The sequence below is a fragment of the Triticum aestivum genome, chromosome 1A (assembly GCF_018294505.1).
Source record: "Triticum aestivum cultivar Chinese Spring chromosome 1A, IWGSC CS RefSeq v2.1, whole genome shotgun sequence".
NCBI classification, from domain to species: Eukaryota; Viridiplantae; Streptophyta; class Magnoliopsida; order Poales; family Poaceae; genus Triticum; species Triticum aestivum.
Window position 1 is genome coordinate 454,633,686 of NC_057794.1, and position 12,139 is coordinate 454,645,824.

Genomic DNA, 12,139 nt, shown 5'->3' on the forward strand with positions numbered 1-12,139 from the left:
CCCCCCTCGTTGTCAAAGTTACCAAGATGGGGTGCATTAGTTATCAGGTATGCGATGTGTGAGTTACCATACTATTCATACAAAAAGTTATCGAAGTATGTTCACACTAGTTCTTTTTTGGGTCAAAAAAGCTACTGCGTTATTTGTACATCAGCTATCAGGACTACGATGTGTGAGTTACCATGCTATTGACACAAAAAGCTATCGAGAGGATATTTCATCAGCACCCCCCCCCGCCAAAGTTATCAGGATAGGGTGCATAAATTATCAGGTCTGCGATGTGTGAGTTACCATGCTATTCACACAAAAGTTCGTCAACTCCCCCCTCCTCCTTCGGTCGCCAAAGTTATCAAGACAGGGATATATAAGTTATCGGGTTTGCGATGTGTGAGTGACCATGTTATTCACATAATAGTTACCGGGGTATATTTGATCAACTCCTCGCAGTAAAGAAGAAAAGAAAGCAACATGAAATGGTCAAATAGTATGGCGTGCATTCTTTTTTGCAACAAATGGTCTAGCTGAGCTGGTTAGTGTGTGTTTCACATTAGTTGCTAGGCGTGAGTTCAAATCCCATATTCAGCATGATTTTTTTGACTAAAAATGTAATGAGGGCATGCCAATAGATCTAGCACCCCAAAAAAGTGACATATCCAATTCAGAGAAAAATCACGACAATCAACGGCATAGTCTTCAGATTCTTCCCACTAAATTCGCAATCAAAGTTAGCGATTCGTTCACATTTTAAATCTTGACAAAGAGCCACTACGCAATATATTCATAGTCTGGCCACTTTTGACAACAACAAAGTCCGAGTGAGTTGGTTACCGTGGTGGGGCAAATGCAGGAGGTCACGGGTTCGAATCCCGTCCTGCCCCTTTCGTTTTCTCGTGCACGTTGGCGGCCGCATGATCAGGATCCCGTCCTGCCCCTTTCTTTTTCTCGCGCACGTTGGCGGCCGCATGATCAGGATCCGACGATGATGGGGTCATTCGGATCTGTTGCAGATTTCCTGCCAGCAGGAAATTAGCTTTGTCGTTTATAAAAACATAAAAAGGTTCAAAACAGAGATAAAATATTACGTAAAAAATTATGTCCGTCTATATAAATGTTTGTCCCGTATTTAGAAAAAAATTCGTCGTGTATTTGAAAATTATTCATCTTGTGTCTGAAAAATGTTCACCATGCATGGAAAAAGTGTTCCATCATGTATTAATAAATGTTCATTACTTAAAAAACAATCATTTGATGCTCTTGAACGACTCCTAACCATTTAGAGGCTGCACAACCCTCAAGAGTAATAACTCCAAGTTGGGCTTCAGTCAAGTTCTTCGGTGATGCTCAATCACTTAACACTTCAGTATATGTTTTTTTCTCACTTAGGATTTCGGTGATGCTCAATCACTTAACTCCCGAATACCGGAGGAATACCTTGTGCTACCAAACGTCACAACGAAACTGGGTGATCGTAAAGATGCTCTATAGGTATTTTCGAAGGTGTTTGTTGAGTTGCATAATCCCATAGTCGAAGGAATATGTATTTGACATGAAGAAAGCAATAGCAATAAACTGAACGATCAATATGCTAAGCTAACGGATGGGTCTTGTCCATCACATCATTCTCCTAACGATGTGATCCCGTTATGAAATGACAACACATGTCTATGGTTATGAAATCTTAACCATCTTTGATCAACGAACTAGTCTAGCAGAGGCTTACTAGGGACACCGTATTTGTTTATGTATTCACACGTGTATTTAAGTTTTCGATCAATACAATTCTAGCATGAATAATAAATCTTTATCATGATTTAGGAAATATATTAATAACCATTTTATTATTACTTTGACACCTCCCTGCCAGACTGTAGCGACCCGACCTCAGACGGTCAAGTCTCTGTGCTTCAGTGTCATCCCTGGATCGGTAATGCTGACACGCACAGTACCTCGAAGGATTTATAACCGGGTAGCAATCACACACTTATTACAAAGAATGTCTCAAAAGAGAACTTATTACAATAAATATGACTTAAGGCCATCTAAAAACGATAACAGCGGAAGGCTTGGAAGATAAAGCGAGTCCATCAACTCCAACGGCATAGCTGAGTGCATGAAAAACGACCTACGGCATCTTACTCGTCGTCTGAAAAGTCTACAACATGATACGTTGCAGCCCGAGAACGGGTCAGCACATGGAATATGCTGGCAATGTAACACAGTAGAGCAATGAACAGATAAATGCTATCACTACATGCAATATGGCTGGTGGAGGCTCTATGGTTGTATTGTTTTTGTGAAAAGCCAATTTTTCCCTACAATAAAGGAATATATTTTATTTAACTATCATGGTAGTTGAAACATCATTGAGAAGGTTCCTCCAACTCAATCCCAATTAAAGTAATCATTAACCCAACAAATTAATTTAGAGTGATGAGATCAAATCAATAATTCAAGTACCAAATACTCAAGATGTCCATAATCGGGGACACGGCTAACCATGATTAGTTTATACACTCTGCAGAGGTTTGCGCACTTTTCCTCACAAGACTCGATCTCCTCCGTTGGATTTCTCGCACTACAAGGTGTTTGAGAAACGCATGATCGAGACACAATCTTTCAGAAGCATTAACTCTTTTCTCTGGGTGGACCGTTACACCTACTTTCCCCTGCATCTGCTAGCCCACCACTGAAAGAGGTCACACAACATACTCAACTATGCCAGAGCCCATAATGGCTTGTGGCTGCACACGGAAGTTTCTAGCATGAACCTTTGAGCCTGGGTGGCGGACCGTAGGATGATCACACGGGTACTCCGGGGTATCCCAAGACAACACTGGATTCTCCAGGTGCCCACAAGCAATCGACCCAGATGTGTATTAAAGTTGCCACCTTAAGTTGAACCATTAATTAACAATCTCACATCTGTCATCGATACACTCAAACCCAATCCATGTCTACGAGCATAGTATAACAATATAAGCATAACGTATAAGTAACTCCCAAGGGTTTGATAATAAAAAGGCAATAGGTTCTACCTCATCAACTACTTCCCAAACCCATGTTAAGAGATCCTACTCATGCAATGTGTGAGGGTTGTAACTAATGCATAAAACTGGGTAATCAAGGGGGTATGATCAAAGTGTTACTTGCCTTGCTGTCGATCTGCAAATCCTAGAGACTCGTAGTAGCACGCTTCGCACTCCGGGAATTCTATCGCAAACAAACCATAGAATACATAAGCAATCAAGCAAAGATGCATAGTTAAATCTCAAATAAGAAGATCTAACTAGAAAGTTCAGCTGAAGAACTCCGGTTTGCAAAAAGAATCAAATCAAACGAAGCAACGAAACTCAAACTGCGAAAGAAACAAGATCCGATTACTAATCTGGGCTAAAGTCAAATTTTACAGTACCAAAATCTTGTTTAAGTTGGTTAAACAGAAAGAGGTCTTCATGACGAAGATCTAGGCGCTTGTTTCACCCGATTCGGACAAACAAGCGAAAAGATATACTAGAACGAAGATTAGGGCAGAAATCACGATCGAAAATAATCGCGGAAAAACCCTGGAAAATAAAACGAGACGAACATGCTAACGAACGAACGCTCGTTGTATGCGGCTAACTGACGAACAGCGTTCGTTAAAACGAACGTACGGACGAACATCCGCTATTTAACCGAACTGAAAAAACGAAACAAAACCAATCTAAAACAAAAAAATGAGATCTAGGGTTTCGAACTAAAAAAACCGAGTGTCTTTCTAATGAAAACCGGCGGCGGCGGGCGGCTACCTCGGCGAGGTCTGGCGGCGGCTCCGGCGGGGTTGGCGGTGGCGGCGGCGAGAGGATCCGGCGGCGAGGGGTCGGCGGCGGCGCGGCATGGAAATCGACGCGGTGCAGGATGGCTGGTTAGGGTTTCGGCGGTGGGTCTGGCGGGTTGGGTGGGCTGGCGGTGTGGCTTATAAAGGCCGACCGGGTCGGAGTCCAGGTCGGACACGACCCGGTTAGGTCGGTAACTTTTTTTAAAATCCTGACGTGGAAAAATCAATAAAAGAAATACTAAATGGACTCCAAAAATCCCGAAATAAATTTTAACGGTCCTCTAACAATATTCCGGACAAAGTGAACATTTATTTGGGCCTCCAATGAAATTTTGAAAAATGCATAATTTTCCTAATTCAAATAAAATAACGAAAAAAATCCAAAATAAAATATTTATTTGGTTTTAATATTTTCCTCCAAATTCCATTTATTTTGGAGAAGTCATATTATCTCCTCTCATATATTTTTAATATGAAATATTTTCGGTGAGAAAAATTAATTAAAACCAAAGTGATCCTTGTTTCGATATTTGAGAAAATTCAATATGAGAACTATGAAATCCCCAACTCTCTCCGAGGGTCCTTGAGTTGCTTAGAATTTCGAGGATCGCAAAAACGAAAATGCAATAAAATATGATATGCATGAATGACCTACGTATAACATTCCAAATTGAAAATTTGGGATGTTACGAACCTACCCCCTTAAGATGAATCTCGTCCTCGAGATTCGAGTTGGCTAGAAAATAGGTGTGGGTGGTCTTTGAGTAGTTCATCCTCTCATTCCCAAGTGGCTTCATCTTCAGTATGGTGGCTCCACTAAACTTTGCAAAATTGGATAACTTTGTTGCGAGTAACTCGGCTGGCAAACTCGAGAATCTTGATTGGTTTCTCCTCATAGGTCAGATCACTATCCAACTGAATTACTTCCAGGGGCAACGTATCTCTCAGAGGGATATCGGCCATCTCAGCATGGCACTTCTTCAATTGGGAAACGTAAAACACATCATGAACTCCTGACAGTCCTTCGGGTAACTCCAACTTTTAGGCAACCTCTCCCATACGTTCCAAAACTCGGTATGGTCCTACAAATCTCAGGGCTAACTTTCCCTTAACTCCAAAACGTTTAACTCCTCGCAAAGGTGACACTCGCAGATATGCTCTGTCCCCGATTTCATAGACTACCTCCTTGCATTTTCAATCTGCATAACTCTTCTGTCGGGACAGAGCTACCTTCAGTCTATCTCGAATCAGCTTAACCTTCTCTTCAGATTCCTTAATCAAATCTGGTCCAAACAACTGGAGGTCTCCAACTTCATCCCACATCAACAGTGTTCTGCACCTTCTTCCATATAGGGATTCAAACGGTGCCATCTTCAAACTGGCCTGGTAGCTGTTGTTGTATGAGAACTCCGCATAGGGAAAGTTGTCATCCCAACTAGATCCATAGTCTAATGCACAAGCTCTCAACATGTCCTCCAGAATCTGATTGACTCTCTCGGTCTGTCCATCTGTCTGCGGGTGAAAAGTTGTGCTGAACTCCAGCCTGGTACCCAAAGTTTGGTGCAGCTGGTGCCAAAACTTTGAAGTAAACTGTGTTCCTCTATCTGATACGATGGTCCTCGGAACTCCGTGCAGACATACAATCCTGGTCATGTATATCTTGGCCAATTTCGTACTTGTATAAGTGGTTTTCACTGGGATAAAGTGAGCTACTTTGGTCAAGCGGTCCACTGCTACCCAGATAGAATCATATCCCGATCGGGTCCAGGGTAATCCGGTGATAAAATCCATGCCAAGCTTGTCCCACTTCCATTCGGGTATCGGCATAGGTTGTAGTAATCCTACTGGATGCTGATGTTCCACTTTCAGTCTCTGACATACATCACATACGACTACATACTCAGCAATATCCTTCTTCATTCCATTCCACCAGAAATGCTCCTTCAAATCCAAATACATCTTGGTGTTTTCGGGATGTATCGAGTATGGTGAGTCATGAGCCTCCTGTAGTACCAACTTCCTAATCTCTGCATTATTGGGCACATATAAATGGTCTCCAAACCACAAGGTGTCGTGCCCATCCTCACGAAAACCTTTGGCTTTTCCTTCACTCATCTTCTCCTTTATCTCAGAAATTTCTTTGTCACCCTTTTGAGCTTCTCGAATCTTTTCCAATAATGTTGACTGAACCTCCAATGCTGCAACGAAACCCATAGGAACTATCTCCAAACGAAGCTCCCTGAGATCTTTTGCTAACTCCTTGGGTATTCCTCCGCTCACGAGGGTATTGACATAGCTTTTCCGGCTCAAGGCATCCGCTACGACATTGGCCTTTCCTGGATGATAGTGCAACTTCATATCATAATCCTTTATGAGCTCCAACCATCTCCTCTGCCTGAGGTTCAACTCCTTCTAAGTAAAGATGTACTTCAAACTCTTATGATCCATGTACACATCGCAATGGTTTCCAATAAGAAGATGTTTCCAGGTCTTGAGCGCATGCACTACGACTGCTAGCTCCAAATCATGCGTGGCATAATTCAACTCATGCGGTCGAAGTTGTCGTGAGGCATATGAAACCACTCTTCCGTCTTGCATAAGTACTCCTTCAAGTCCTAAGAGAGAGGCATCGCAATACACTTGGAAATCCTTGCGTATATCCGGCAGAATCAGCACTGGGGCTGTAGTCAAACGTTTCTTCAACTCCTAGAAAGTTGCTTCACATTCTTTAGTCCAATGGAACTTGGTGTATTTCTTCAACAATGCTGTCATAGGCTTCGCAATCTTGGAGAAATTCTCAATAAATCTCCGATAGTATCCCGCGAGTCCAAGAAAACTATGGATCTCTCCAACTGAAGTGGGTGCCAACCACTCTGTGATGGACTGAACCTTGGTGTGGTCCACTGCTATACCTTCTCCTGATATAACATGTCCTAGAAAACCAACTTCCTTCAACAAAAACTCACATTTGCTGAACTTGGCATATAACTGATGTTCCCTGAGCTTCTCGAGAACTAAACGCAAATGTTCCTTGTGTTCCTCCTCATTCTTTGAGTATACCAAGATATCAATAATGAACACCATGACAAACTTATTCAAGAACTCCATGAACACTTTGTTCATCATACTCATGAAATAGGCAAGGGTGTTAGTCAGTCCAAATGACATAACCGTATACTCGTATAACCCATACCTCATGGTGAAAGCTGTTTTAGGTATATCATTTTCTCGAATCTTCAATTGGTGATATCCTGATCACAAATTGATCTTCGAAAACACTTTAGCTCCTTGCAACTGATCAAACAAATCATTGATCATTGGCAGTGGGTACTTGTTCTTGATCGTCACTTCATTCAACGCACGATAATCAACAACCATTCTTAACGATCCATCCTTTTTTCGACCAAGAGCACTGGGGCTCCCCATGGTGATGAACTTCATCGAATGTAACCTTTTCCAACAACTCCTTAATCTGCTTCTTAATCTCTTCCAGATCATTCGCGGGCATTTGGTACGGTCTCTTCGATATTGGTCTGGTGCCTGGCAACAACTCTATCAAAACTCAATATCACGATCTGCCGGCATGCCTGGTAGCTCCTCTGAAAATACATCCGGGTAATCCCTCACTACAGGAATTTCCTCCTGAACAACTCCTGAGAGAGAATTTACTTGGGTCCTCCTCGGCGCATGCCGGGATACATACTTGATCCTTTTTCCCTCTGGGGTAGTGAGCAAAATCGACTTACTAGTGCAATCGATGTTTCCCCCATACATTGATAGCCAATACATGCCTAGTATCACATCCAGTCCTTGTGACTCCAAAATAATTAGGTCTGAGGGGAAGACATGGCTTCCAATGGTCAATGGCATCTGAAAACATCCTTCACTTGCCATATACTCCGCTCCTGGTGAGCTTACTAACATAGGTGTCCTAAGTACTTTAGTGGGAAAATTATACTTATCCACGAATCCCCTTGATATGTATGAATGCGATGCACCAGTATCAAAAAGAACAATTGCAGTAAATGACTTAACCAAAAACTTACCGATAACTGCATCAGGCTGTTCTTCAACCTCCTCCATGTTCATGTGGTTCACTTGTCCCCTATTGAAAGGGTTGGGCTTCTTCCGAGAGCTTCCATTTCCATTCCCATTCTTCGCTTCAGAACACTCGGTGGCATAGTGTCCAGTTTTCCCGCACTTGAAACAAGTAATATGACTTAGGTCCTTCTTAGCGGGTGTTGCTGGATTAGAGCGGTTCTGATTGCTGCCTGATCCATTCCCATTTCCATTCCTAGGGCCGTTGTGGTGCGGAATTCCTCCATTATGGTTATGGGTAAATCCTCCCAGGTTCGGGGTGAGACGGGGTTTCTGCCGAGCTCCTTAATTGTACTTCCCTTGTCCGTATTTCCTCTTGCGGCTCTCAATCTGCTGTTGCTTTCCTTCAATCATAAGAGCCTTGTCTACCAACTCCTGGTAGTTGTTGAATGTCTCCACCATCAACTGCATGCTCATCTCATCATTCAGCCCTTCCATAAACTTTTCCTGCTTCGCGGCATTGGTGGCCACGTCATCTGGGGCATAACGAGATAACTTGCTAAACTCCTCCACGTACTGCCCCATAGTACGGTTGCCATGGCGTAAGTTGCGAAACTCACGCTTCTTCATGCTCATAGCTCCAGTTGAGACATGGGCTGTGCGGAAAGCTTGCTAAAACTAATCCCAAGTGACATTGGCTATAGGAAAAGTGGCTGTGTAATTCCCCCACCATGCGGCTGCGGGTCCATCCAATTGGTGTGCGCCAAAACGCACCTTCTCAGCATCTGCGCAACTGGCAGTGGTTAACTCCCTTCCAATCCTACGTAGCCAATTATCCGCAACTATGGGCTCGATGCTACTGGAAAACACTGGCGGCTGTAACCTCAGAAAACGGGCTAAGTTGTCAACTGGTGGTGCTGGCGGTGGGTTGTTGTTGTTGTTGTTATTGCCCTGATTCTGAACTAGCAACTGCATCAGTGTATTCTGCTGCTGGATCAACTGAGTGAGCTCCGTGGGAAGGCAAATCCAGGGTCACGTCTCAGAGGCATCTGATGGGTTTAGAGGGAAGAGATTAGAATAGAATGAGGTCTAAGGAGAAAGCACTACCCATATGCACATGAGACAAACACAAGCATATCATATCACTCAATCAATCAAGCAAGGGCATACAATCGATCTAACTATCATTACAGTGCTCAGACTACTAATATTTACATGGGGGAATACTACTAATAGTATGGTGGTCTACTAGAAATTTTGATCGGTGGAAGACTCCATGATATCCGCTCCAGCTTCATCTTCATAGTCATCATCACTACTATCAGGGTCGGAGTCGGTGTCGTCGATTGTAACGCCCTCGATGCGGCTATATCTCCCACGTGTCGAAGCACGACTTAGAGGCATAACCGCATTGAAAGCAATGTCGCAAGTGAGGTAATCTTCACACAACCCATGTAATATATAAGGGAAAAAGATACATAGTTGGCTTACAATCGCCACTTCACACAATTACATGAATAAAGCATTACATCATCTAGATACAATCAAGGTCCGACTACGGAACCACAATAGAAGAAGACTACCCCAAGTGCTACACAGATCCCCGATCGACCCCAACTGGGCTCCACTACTGATCGACTAGAACGAAACAACACAAAGAACAAGATCTTCAAAGAGCTCCTCCTTGAGCTTGGTTGCATCATCTGCACGGTATCCTCGGCACTTGTAAGCTGGTTTTGGAAGTATTTGTGAGTCACGGGGACTCAGCAATCTCACACCCTCACGATCAAGACTATTTAAGCTTATAGGTAGGGTAAAACGTATGAGGTGGAGCTGCAACAAGCGACTAGCATATATGGTGGCTACCTTACGCAAATGAGAGCGAGAAGAGGAGGCAAAGCACGGTCGAGAAACTATGATCAAGAAGTGATCCTAGAACAACCTACGTCAAGCATTACTCCAACACCATGTTCACTTCCCGGACTCCACCGAGAAGAGACCATCACGGTTACACACGCGGTTGATGTATTTTAATTAAGATAAACTTTAGGTTTTCTACAACCGGACATTAACAAATTCCCATCTGCCCATAACCGCGGGCATGACTTTCAAAAGTTCATAACCCTGCAGGGGTGTCCCAACTTAGCCCATCACAAGCTCTCACGGTCAACGAAGGATATTCCTTCTCCCAAGACAATCCGATCAGACTCGGCATCCCGGTTACAAGACATCCTCGACAATGGTAAAACAAGTCTAGCAACACCGCCCGAATGTGCCGACAAATTCTGATAGGAGCTGCACATATCTCGTTCTCAGGGCACACTCAGATGAGACATCCTACGAGTAAAACCAACCCTCAAGTTGCCCCGAGGTGGCCCCGCAGTCTACTCGGTCGGACCAACACTCAGAGGAGCACTGGCCCAGGGGGGTTTAAATAAAGATGACCCTTGAGTCTGCAGAACCCAAGGGAAAGAAAAGGCTAGGTGGCGAATGGTAAAACCAATGTTGGGCATTGCTGGAGGAGTTTTATTCAAGGCGAACTGTCAAGGAGTTCTCATCATAACCCAACCGTGTAAGAAACACAAAATCCGGGAACATAACACCGATATGACGGAAACTAGGGCGACAAGAGTGGAACAAAACACCAGGCATAAGGCCAAGCCTTCCACCCTTTACCAAGTATATAGATGCATTAAATAAACAAGATAATATTGTGATATCCCAACAAGAAACATGTTCCAACAAGGAACGATCTCCAATCTTCACCTGCAACTAACAACGCTATAAGAGGGGCTGAGCAAAGCGGTAACATAGCCAAACAACGGTTTGCTAGGACAAGGTGGGTTAGAGGCTTGGCTCAATAATATAGGAGGCATGATAAGCAAGTGGTAAGTATCGCGGCATAGGCATAGCAAAAGAGCAAGCAACTAGCAAGCAAAGATAGAAGTGATTTCCAGGGTATGGTTATCTTGCCTGAAATCCCGCAAGGAAGAAGAACGAGTCCATGAAGAAGACAAACGGACGTAGTCGAACGATTCCTCACAAATGAGACATTATCGGAACCAACTCGAAGAAGCAACACCGGAAAGAAGCACACAACATAGTAAACAACCAACACATGAACATGGCATGATATGCGGGATGCGGGATGCGGTGCATATGCATGATTTGGAAAGGAATGATTGAACCTGGCCTTGAGTTGGAAATCCAAGAGTGCCACTGGAAATAGGAGTTTATTTCGGTCGAAATCGATATAAAGATCACCGGAATCAGATACACGGTTTGGAAATGGCAAGCAAAACAAATATGGCACCGGTCTGCGATTAACAGCAAGTGGCCAACTAAATGCATCAAGATAAATATGCTACAACACTCAGACATGGCAACAAAATACATGGCAGGGATCCACTCATGATGCTTGACAAAAGATGAACATTGAGCTACGGATAATTCACTCATTAACAGGTTCAAACAAGCATGGCAAAAGTGCAAATGATATCAGGTTTCAGACTTAAGTGAAATAACAACAAATCAGGAATTTATCATCAGAAAGAAATCTTTAGAGCATGAAAAATACATGCTACAGGAACATATCATGGCAAATCAAGGCATGACATGAAGCTACTCTAAGCACACAACAAAAGTCCCTTAGTGACCTTGAGCCAAAAGGGATCAAAAAATACAATTGCAAGCATGTGAACATAGCAAAAACATAAACAGATTCAGACTTAGTGAAAAACTAGAGCATGCAAAACAGTTAACAAGTAGGCATGTTTACGAGCTCGATGCACTCACTACGAGGCATTGCATGACAAACTAAGCATACACCCAACAAATAGACATGGCATAGAAGCTAGACATGGCAGGAACAACAACATATCATGCACGGATCAATAACAACAAGCTCGGCAAAATTGCTAAACATGTTAACAATCTGCCAGGAACATTTTATAGAAAAAGTAGAGCTCGATTGACCCAAGCTAGGGTGCTCCATAATTCCAAACAAAGACATGGATGGATAGAGCACCAAAATATCTACAAAACATGCTTACTGATTATGCTCAAAAGAGGCACGGATCACTAGGAAACAACATGAACACATGGCATAAAAATAATGACAGGGCAAGGACTTAGTGAAATTCTAAGTCCCTGAAATCAGCATCATTGAGTAAGCTACTTTGCATGCTTGTGCTAGTCACCACAAAGATCACAAAAATACATGGCATACACCCCTGTAAAGATGGCATGGCATACATCAAAACACATGTAGAGCTCAGGATCATA